The sequence below is a fragment of the Rhinolophus sinicus genome, chromosome 14 (genome assembly GCF_057876585.1).
Source record: "Rhinolophus sinicus isolate RSI-liver-muscle chromosome 14, RSI-T2T, whole genome shotgun sequence".
Classification (NCBI taxonomy): Eukaryota; Metazoa; Chordata; class Mammalia; order Chiroptera; family Rhinolophidae; genus Rhinolophus; species Rhinolophus sinicus.
The window spans coordinates 98,563,962-98,576,291 of NC_142514.1; positions in this window are offsets into that span (position 1 = coordinate 98,563,962).

Below are 12,330 nucleotides of genomic sequence, written 5' to 3' on the forward strand. Positions count from 1 at the left end.
ACCATAACCCTAACGCAAACCTAAACTTAACGCTAACCCTCACCCTAGCCCTAAACCTAACCCTAATGCAAACCTAACCCTAACCATAAACCTCTCACCGTAACCCTAACGCAAACCTAACCATAACCATAACCATAAACATAACCCTAAACCTAAACCTAACCCTAACCCAAACCCTAACGCAAACCTAACCCTTACCCTAACCCTAAACCTAAACATAACCCTAACCCTAACCTTAACGCAAACCTAACCCTAACCCTAACCCTAACCCTAAACCTAACTCTAACGCAAACATATCCCTTACGCTAACCCTAACCCTAACCCTATCCCTAACGCTAACCTAACCCTAACACTAACCCTAACGCAAACCTAACACTAACCCTAACCATAACCCTAACCCTAAACCCAAACGTAACCCTAACCATAACCCTAGCCTTAACCGTAACCCTAACGCAAACATAACCTGAACCCTCACCCTAACCCTAACCCTAACCCTAACCCAAACCTAACACTAACCCTAACCATAACGCAAACTTAACCCTAATCCTAACCCTATCGCAAACCTAACCCTAACCATAAACCTAAACAAAACCCTAACCCTAACGGAAATCTAACCCTAAAACTGACCCTAACCCTATCACTAACCCTAACCCTAACCCTAACGCAAACCTAACCCTAACCCTAACACTATCGCAAACCCTTACCCTAAAGCTAACCCAAACCCTAACCCTAACCCTAAACCTAACGAAAACCTATCCCTAACCCTAACCCTAACCCTAACCCTAACACTAACACTAACCCTAACCCCAACGCAAACCTAACGCTAACCCTAACCCTAACCCTTTCCCTAAACATAGCCCTAACCCTATCGCAAACCTAACCGTAACCCTAACCCTAATCCAAGCCATAACCCGAACCTAACCCTAACCCTAACCCTAACGCAAACCTAACCCTAACCATAAACCTAACCCAAACCCTAACCCTAACGCAAACCTAACCCTCAACCTAATTCTAATCCCTATCCCTTACCCTGACCCTAACCCTAAAGCAAACCTAGCCCTAACCCTAACCCTAACCCTAACTCTAAACCTAACCCTAAACGTAACCATAACGCAAACCTAAACCTAACCCTAACATTAACCCTAACCCTAACACTAACGCAAACATAAACTTAATCCTAAACCTAACCCTAACCCTAACCCTGACCCTAATCCAAACCCTAAACCCTACCCCTAAAGCTAACCCTAACCCTAATCCTAATCCTAATCATAAAACCCTAATGCTAAACCTAAAACTAACCCTAACCAAAACCCTAACCCCTAACACTAACCGTAACCCTAAAACTAACACTAACCCTAAACCTAACCTTTACCATAACCCTAACGCAAACCTAACCTTAACCCTAACCCTAACCCTAACGCAAATCTAACCCTAACCTTAACTCTAACACTAACCCTAACGCAAACCTAACCCTAATCCTAAGCCTAACCCTTACCCTAAACCTAACCCTAAACCTAACCATAATGAAAAACCTATCCCTGACCTAACCCTAACCCTAACCCTAACCCTAATCCTAACTCTAAACCTAACCATAAACCTAACCATAACGCAAACCTAACCCTAAACCTAACGCTAACCCTAACATAACGCAAACCTAACCCTAACCCTAAACCTAACCCTAACCCTAACCCTTACCCTAACCCAAACCCGAAACCCTAAACCGAACCATAACGGTAACCCTATCCCTAATGCAAACCTTACCCTAATCAAAACTCTAAGCCTAACAAAACCTAACCGTTACCATAACCCTAACGCAAATCTAACCCTAATCTTAACTCTAACCCTAACCCTAACCCTAACCCTAACCCTAACCCTTACGCAAACGTAATCATAACCATAAACACAACCTTAAACCTAAACATAAACCTAACCGTAACCCTAACTCTAACGATAACCTAACCCTAACACTAACCCTAATGCAAACCTAACCCTAATTCTAAACCTAACCCTAACCCTAACGCAAACCTAACCCTAACCCTAACCCTAACGGAAACCTAACCCTAACCCTAACCCTAACCCTAACCATAAACCTAATCCTAACGCAAACCTAACCCAAACCCTAACCGTAACCATAACCCTAACCCTAAACCTAACCCTAACCCTAACCCTAAGATTAACACTAACCCTAACACTAACGCAAACCTAAACTTAACGCTAAATTTAACCCTAACCCTAACCCTAAACCTAACCCAAATCCTGAACCCTAACCCTAAAGCTAACCCTAAACCTAACCCTAACCCTAATCATTAAACACTAACGCTAACCCTAAAACTAACCATAACCCTAATCCTAACCCTAATACTAAGCCTAATCTTTACCAAAACCCTAACGCAAACCTAACCTTAACCCTAAGCCTAACCGTAACCCTAACGCAAATCTAACACTAACCTTAACTCTAACCCTAATCCTAACCCTAACCTTAACCATAACCCTAACGCAAACCTAACCCTAATGCTAACCCTAACCATAACCCTAAAGCTAACCCTAAAGCAAACCTAACCCTAACTCTAAACCTTACCCTTACCCTTAACCTAACACTGACCATAACCCTAACGCAAACCTAACCCTAACCATAACCCTAACGCAAATCTAACCCTAACCTTAACTCTAACCCTAAACCTAACCCTAACCCTAACCCTAACCCTAACCATAACCTTAACGCAAACCTAACCCTAACCCTAAACATAACCCTAAACCTAACCTTAACGAAAACCAAACGCTAACCCTAACCCTAACCCTAACGTGAACCTAACCCTAACCCTAACCCTAACCCTAACGCAAACTTAACCCTAACCCTAAACATAACCCTAAACCTAACCTTAACGAAAACCTAACGCTAACCCTAACCCTAACCCTAACGCGAACCTAACCCTAACCCTAACCCTAACCCTAAACCTAAACCTAACCCTAAACCTAACACTACCCCTAACCCTAACGCAAGCCTAACCCTAACCCTAACCCTAACGCAAACCTAACACTAACCCTAAACCTAACCGTAATCCTAACCCTAACCCTAACCCTAACCCTAACCCTAACCCTAACCCTAACCTAACCCTAACCCTAACCCTAACCCTAACCTAACCCTAACCCTAACCCTAACCCTAACCCTAACCCTAACCCTAACGCTAACGCTAAAATTTACCTTAAACTAAACCTAAACCTAACCCTAGCCCTAACACTAACCCTAATCGTAACCCTAACCCTAACCATAACCCTAAACCCTAACACTAAACGTAATCATAACCTAACAATAACACTAACCTAACCTAACCCTAACCCTAAACCTAACCCTAACACAACTCTAAACCAAACCCTAACCCTAACCTTAACCCTAACCCTAACCTAAATCTAACCCTAACCCTAAACTCACCCTAACCCTAACACTAACCCTATCCCTAACCCTAAAGCTAACCTAACCCTAACCCTAACCCTAAACCTAAACCTAACCCTAACACTAATCCTAAACCTAAACCTAACCCTAACCCTAACCGTAACCCTAACCCTAACATAAACCTAACCCTAACCCTAACCATAAACCTAACCCTAACCGTAAACACTAAACGTAACCCTAACACTAATCCTAATCTTAAACCTAACCATAAAACCCTAACACTAACCCTATACGTAAAACTAACCCTAACATTTATCCTAACACTAACTGTTACCCTAACCCTACCCCTAACCCTAACTCTAACCGTAACCCTAAAACCTAATTCTAACCCTAACTCTAACCCTAAACCTAACCCTAAACCCTAACCATAACCCTAACCCTAACCATAACCCTAACCCTAAAGCTTACCTAACCCTAACCCTAACCCTAAATATAACCCTAACCGTAAACTTAACCTTAGCCCTAAACTAAACCTAACCCTAACCCTAACCCTAACCCTAATCTAAACCTAACTCTAAACCTAACACTAACACTAACCCTAACCCTAACATTTAGCCTAACACTAACCGTTACCCTAATCCTACCCCTAAACCTAACCATAACCCTAAACCTAACCGTAAACCCTAATCCTAACCCTAACTCTAACCCTAAACCTAACCATAAAACCCTAACACTAACCCTATCCCTAACGCTAACCCTAACACTAAATCTAACCCTAATCCTAACCCTCACTCAAACCATAAACCTAACCCTAACGATAACCCTAACATTAACCCTAAATCCTAACCCTAACATTTACACAAACCCTAACCCTAACACTAACGCTAACTCTAGCCCTAATTCTAAATCCTAACACTAAACCTGAACAGTAACCCTAACCCTAATCCTACGCCTAACCTTAACCCTAAATCCTAAACCTACCTAACCCGAAAACTAAACCTAACTCTAACCCTAACCCTAACACTAAACTTAACACTAACTCTAACCTAACCCTAACGCAAACCCTAACCCTAACCCTAAACCTTACCCTAACCCTAACACTACCTACCCTAACCCTAACCCAAACCGTAACCTAAACCTAACCCTTAACCTAACCCTAACCCTAACCCTAACCATAACCCTAAAACCTAACCCTAAAGCTAACCCTAACCCTAACCCTAACCATAAAACCCTATCGCTAAACCTAACCCTTACCCTAACCCTAACCCTAACCTAACCCTAACTCTAACCCTAACTCTAAACCTAACCCTAACCCCGACGCTATCCCTAACGTTTACCTTAAACTAACCCTAAATCTAACCATACCCCTAACACTAACCCTAACCCTAAACCTAACCCTAACCCTAACACTAACCGTAATCCTAACCTAACCCTACCCAAACCTAACCCTAACCTTAACCCTAACCCTAACCTAACTCTAACCCAAACCCTAACTCTAACCCTAACCAGAACCCTAAACACTAACCCTAACCCTAATCCTAACCTAACAATAACCCTAACCCTAACCTCACACTAACCCTACCCTTAACCCTAATCATAACCCTAAAGCTAACCTAACCCTAACCCTAAACCTATACCTACCCCTAACCCTAACCCAAACCCTAAACCTAACACTAACCCTAACCCTAACCGTAACCCTAATACTAACCTAAACCTAACCCTAACCCTAACCCTAACCTAAACCTAACTCTAAACCTAACAATAAACCTAACCCTAACACTAACATTTACCCTAATACTAACCCTTTCCCTAACCCTACCCCTAACCCTAAGCATAAACCTAACCCAAACCCTAAACCAAACCATAAAGCTAACCTAACCCTAACCCTAATTTTACACTACACCTAAACCTAAACTAAACCTAACCCTAAACTTAAACCGAAACCTAACCCTACAACTGTCCCTAACCCAAACCATAACCTTAACCCTAACCCTAACCCTAAGCCTAACCGTAACCTAATCCTAACCCTAAACCTAACCCTAAACCTACCCTTAACACTAACCCTAACCTAAACCAGACCCTATCCTTAACTCTAACCCTAACACTAACATTAACCCTAACACTAATCCTTACCCTAACCCTACCCCTAACCTTAACCTAAACCTAACCCTAACCCTAAACCCTCACCCTAAAGCTAACCCTAACCTTAACCATAACCCTAACCATAAAACCCTAACGCTAAACCTAACCCTAACCCTAACTCTAACCCTAAACCCTAAGTCTAGCACTTACCCTAACCCTAACCCTTACGCAAACCTAACCCTAACCCTAATCCTAACCTAACCCTAACCCTAACCCTAACCCTAACCTTAACTCTAACGCAAACCTAAACCTAACCCTAACCTTAACCCTAACCCTAATGCAAACATAAACCAAAACCTATCCCTAACCCTAACACTAACCCTAACTCTAACATTAACCCTAAAACCTAACCGTAACCCTAACCGTAACCCTTACCCTATCGCTAATCTAACACTAACCCTGACCCTAACTCTTACCCTAAAATTTACCCTTACGCAAACCTAACCCTAATTCTAACCCTTACCCTAACCCTAACCCTAACACTAACGCTAACCTAAACCTAACCCTAACCCTAACCCTAACGCTAACCCTAACCCTTACGCAAACTTAACCTTAACCCTAACCCTAACCCTAACCCTAACACTAACGCAAAATTAACCCTAACCCTATCACTAACATTAACGTTAACCTAACCCTAAACATAACTCTAACCCTATTCCTAACCCTAGCCCTAACGCTACCTAAACCTAAACCTAAGCCTAACCTAAACCTAACACTAACACGAACCCTAATCCTAACCGTAACATTTACCCTAACACTAAACCTTACACTAACCCTACCCCTAACCCTAACACTATCTCTAACCCTAACCCTAATCCCTAACCCTAAAGCTAACCCTAACCCTAACCTAACACTGACAATAAAACCCTAACGCTAAACCTAACCCTAACCCTAACTCTAACCCTAAACCCTAACACTAACCCTAACCATAACCCTAAACATTACGCATACCTAACCGAATACCTAATCCTAACCCTAACCCCAACCCTAACCCAAAACCTAACGCTAACCTAATCCTAACCCTAACCTTAACCCTAACCCTAACCCTATCCCTAACGCAAAATTAACCCTAACCCTAACCCTAAACCGAACGCTAACCCTAACCCTAACGGAAACTTAACCCTAACCCTAACTCTAACCTAATCCTAGCCCTATCCCTAACCCTAACAATAACCCTAACCCTAACCATAACCTAACCATAATACAAAACCATAACCCTAACCCTAACCGTAACCTAACTTAAACTAACCCTAACCCAAACCCTAACCTAAACCTAACCCTAACCTTAAACTAACCATAACCCTAACATTTAACCTAACACTAATCCTAACCCTAACCCTACCCCTAACCCTAACCCTAAACATAACCCTAATCCTAAACCCTAACCTAAAGCTAAACCTAGCCCTAACCATAACCCTAACCCTTACTCTAAGGCTAACCTAACCCTAACCCTAACCATGACCCTAACCCTAATCCTAACATTTACACTAACACTAATCCTTACCCTTACCATACCCATAACACGAACACTAACGCTAACCCTAACCGTTAACACTAACCCTAACCCTAACACTAAACCTAACCGTAACCTAACCATAACCCAAACACTAACCCTTACCCTAAACTTAACCTAAACCTAACATAATCCTAAGCCAAAATCTAACGCTAACCCTAACCCTAACCGTAACACCACCTAACCCTAACCCTAAACCTAACCCTAACCCTAACCCTTACCTAATCCTAACCCTAACTCTAACATTTACCCTAACACTCACCCTTACCCTAACCCTACCCCTAACACTAACCGTCACCATAACCTTAACCCAAACCCTAAAAATAACCCTAACCCTAACCCTAACCCATACGCAAACTTAACCCTAACCTTAACCCTAACCCTAAGCTTAACTCTAACGCAAACCTAACTATAACACTAAACCTAACCCTAATCCTAACCCTAACCCTTACACTAACGCTAACCTAACCCTAACCCTAACCCTAACCCTAACCCTAACCCTAACCCTAACACTTACGCAAACCTAAACCTAACCCTAATCCTAACCCTAACCCTAAACCTAAAGGTAACCTAACCCTAACCCTAACCCTAATCTAACACTAACCAAACACTAACCCTAATATTTACCCTAACACTAACCCTTACCCTAACTCTACCCCTAACCCTAATACTAACCCTAACCCTAACTTTAAATCTTAACCCTAAAGTTAACCCTAACACTAACCCTAACCCTAACATTTACCCTAAAACTAAACCTTACCCTAACCCTACCCCTAACCCTAACCCTAACCCTCAACCTAACCCTAACCCTAAACCCTAACCCTAAAGCTAACCCTAACGCTAACTCTAACCTTAACCAAAAAACCCTAGCGCTAAACCTAACCCTAACCCTAACCCTAACCCTAAACTCTAACCGTAACCCTAACCCTAACCCTAACGATTATGCAAACCTAACCCTAAACCTAATCCTAACCCTAACACTAACCCTAACCCTAACCCTAACGCTAACCTAACCTTAACCATAACCCTAACCCTAACCCTAACCCTAACGCAAACTTAACCCTAACCTAACACTAACCAGAACTCTAACCCTAACCCTAACGCTAACCTAACCCTATCCCTAACCCTAACCCTAACCCTAACTATAACCCTACCCTAACCTAACAGTATCTCTAACCCTAACTCTAAACTAATCCTAACCCTAACCCTAACACTACCACTAACCCTAACACTAACCTAAAACTAACCCTAACTTTAATCCTAACCCTAACCCTATCATTTACCCTAACACTAATCCTTACCGTAACCCTACCCCTAACCCTAACCCTAAACCTAACCCTAACCCTAAAGCAATCCTAACCCTAACCCTAACCCTAACCACAACCATAACCCTAAACCTAAACTTAACGCAAACATAACACTAACCCTAACCCTAACCCTAACCCTAACGCAAACCTAACCATAACCCTAACCCTAACCATAAACCTAAACCTAACCTTAACGCAAACCTAACCCTAAACCTAATCCTAATCCTAACCCTAACCCTAAAACATAACCCAAACCATAACCCTAACCGTTACACTAACGCTAATCTAACCCTAACCCTAACCATAACCCTAACCATAACCCGAAACCCTAACCCTAACCCTAACCCTCACCCTAACACTTACGGAAACCTAAACCTAACCCTAACCCTAACCCTAACCCTAAACCTAAAGGTAACCTAACCCTAACCCTAACCCTAATCTAACCCTAACCCAACACTAACCCTAATATTTACCCTAACACTAACCGTTACCCTAACCCTACACCTAACACTAATACTAACCCTAACCCTAACTTTAAATCTTAACCCTAAAGTTAACCCTAACACTAACCCTAACCCTAACATTTACCCTAAAACTAACCCTTACCCTAACCCTACCCCTAACCCTAACCTAACCCTCAACCTAACCTTAACCCTAAACCCTAACCCTAAAGCTAACCCTAACCCTAACTCTAACCCTAACCAAAAAACCCTAGCGCTAAGCCTAACCCAACCGTAACCCTAACCCTAAACTCTAACCGTAACATTAACCCTAACCCTAACGATTATGAAAACCTAATCCTAAACCTAATCCTAACCTTAACCCTAACCCTAACCCTAACGCTAACCTAACCTTAACCATAACCCTAAACCTAACCCTAACCCTAACGCAAACTTAACCCTAACCTAACACTAACCAGAACCCTAACCGTAACCCTAACGCTAACCTAACCCTATCCCTAACCCTAACCCTAACCTAACAGTATCCCTAACCCTAACTCTAAACTAATCCTAACCCTAACCCTAACACTAACACTAACCCTAACACTAACCTAAACCTAACCCTAACTTTAACCCTAACCCTAAACCTATCATTTACCCTAACACTAATCCTTACCGTAATCCTTCCCCTAACCCTAACCCTAAACCTAACCCTAACCCTAAAACCTAACCCTAACAATAACCCTAACCCTAAACCTTACGCACACCTATCATTAACAATAACCCTAACCTAACCATAACCCTAACCCTAACATTAACTCTAACGCAAACCTAACACTAACCATAACCCTAAAACTAACCCTAACGCAAACCTATCCCAAAAACTAACCCTAACCCTAGCACTAATCCTAACTCTAACCTTAACCCTGAAACCTAACCCTTATTCTACCCGTAACACTAACCCTACCGCTAACCCTATCCGTAAACACTAACCCTAACCCTAACACTATACCTAACCCTAACCTAATAATAACCGAATCCGTAACCATAACTCTAAACTTAACCCTAACCCTAACCTAAACCTAACGGAAACCCAAACCCTAAACCCTACCCTAAAGCTAACCCTAACACTAACCATAACCCAAGTCATAAAACCCTAACGATAACCCTAACACTAACCCTAACCAAAACACTAACCCCTAACCCTAACCATAACCCTAACCAAAACCCTAACGCAAATCTAATCCTAACCCTAAACCTAACCCTAAACCTAACACCCTAACCCTAACTAAAACCTAACCCTAACCTTAACACTAACCCTAACCCTAACCCTAACCCTTAGCCTTACCCTAACACTAACCCTAACCCTAACCCTAACCCTTACCCTAAACCTAACACTAACCCTAACCCTAAACCTAACATTTACCCTAACACTAAACCTTACCCTTATTCTACCCGTAACACTAACCCTAACGCTAACCCTAACCGTAAACACTAACCCTAACCCAAACACTAAACCTAACCCTAACCTAATAATAACCGAATCCGTAACCCTAACTCTAAACTTAACCCTAACCCTAACCTAAACCTAACCGAAACCCAAACCCTAAACCCTACCCTAAATCTAACTCTAACCCTAACCATAACCCTAGTCATAAAACCCTAATGATAACCCTAACACTAACCCTAACCAAAACACTAACCCCTAACCCTAACCATAACCCTAACCAAAACCCTAACGCAAATCTAACCCTAACCCTAAACCTAACACTAACCCTAACACCATAACCCTAACAGAAACCAAACCCTAACCCTAACCCTAACCCTAACCCTTACCCTAACCCTAACACTAACCCTAACCCTAACCCTAACCCTTACCCTAACCCTAACACTAACCCTAACCCTAAACCTTACCCGTACAATAACCCTAACGCAAACGTAACCCTAAACCTAACCATAACCCTAAAGCTTACGCAAATCTAAACCTAAACTTAACTCTAACACTAAACCTAACACTAACCCGAAACATAACCCTAACCCTAACTCTAACCCTAACGCTAACCCTAACGCAAACCTAACCCAAACCCTAACCCTAACCGTAACCTAACCCTAACGCAAACCTAACCCTAAACCTAACCCTAAACCTAACACTAAACCTAACCCTAAACCTAAATCTAACCCGAAAGCAAACATAACCCTAACCCTAACCCAAACCCTAACCCTAACGCAAACCTAACCATAACCCTAACCCTAACCCTAACCCTAAACCTAACCCTAACCCTAAACCTAACACCAACCTATCCCTAACCCTAAACTTAACCCTAACCCTAACCCTAACCCTTATTCTACCCGTAACACTAACCCTAACGCTAACCCTAACCGTAAACACTAACCTTAAACCAAACACTAAACCAAACCCTAACCTAATAATAACCCAATCCCTAACCCTAACTCTAAACTTAACCCTAACACTAACCTAAACCAAACCCAAACCCAAACCCTAAACCCTACCATAAAGCTAACCCTAACCATAACCGTAACCCTAATCATAAAACCCTAACGCTAACCCTAACACTAACCCTAACCAAAACCCTAACCCCTAACCCTAACCATAACCCTAACCAAAACCCTAACGCAAATCTAACCCTAACCCTAAACCTAACCCTAACCCTAACGCTAACGCAAATCTAACCCTAATCTTTACTCTAACCCTAAACCTAACAGTAACCCGAAACATAACCCTAACCCTAGCTCTAAACCTAACCCTAACCCTAACGCAAACCTAACCCAAACCCTAACACTAACCCTAACCCTAACCCTAACCTAACCCTAACGCAAACCTAACCCTAAACCTAACCCTAAACCTAACACTAAACCTAACCCTAACCCTAACCCTAACCCTAAAACAAACCTAACCCTAACCCTAACCCTAACCAAAAACATAACACTAAACCTAAACTTAACGCAAACATAACACAAACCCTAACCCTAACCCTAACCCTAACGCAAACCTAACCATAACCCTAACCCTAACCCTAAACCTAACCCTAACCCTAAACCTAACACCAACCTATCCCTAACCTTAAACTTAACCCTAACCCTAAACCTAACCCTAACCCTAACATTAACCCTATTGAAAACCTAACCCTAACCCTAAATCTAACCCTAACCTTAACCCTAAACCTAACCCTAACACTAACCATACCCCTAACCCTAACCCTAACCTAACCCTAACCCTAACCTAACCCTAACCCTAACCCTAAACCTAACGCAAACCTAACCCTAACTCTAACCCTATCCCTACACCTAACCCTAACCCTAACGCAAACCTAACCCTAACCATAACCCAAACCCTAATGCTAACGCGAACCTATCCCTAAACTTATCCCTAAACCGAACCCGAACACGAACCTAACCCTAACCCTAAACCTAAGGTAAACCTAACCTTAATCCTAACCCTATCGCAAACCTAACCCTAACCCTAACCCTAACGCAAAACTAACCCTAACCCTAACCCTAACCCTATCTCTAAACCTA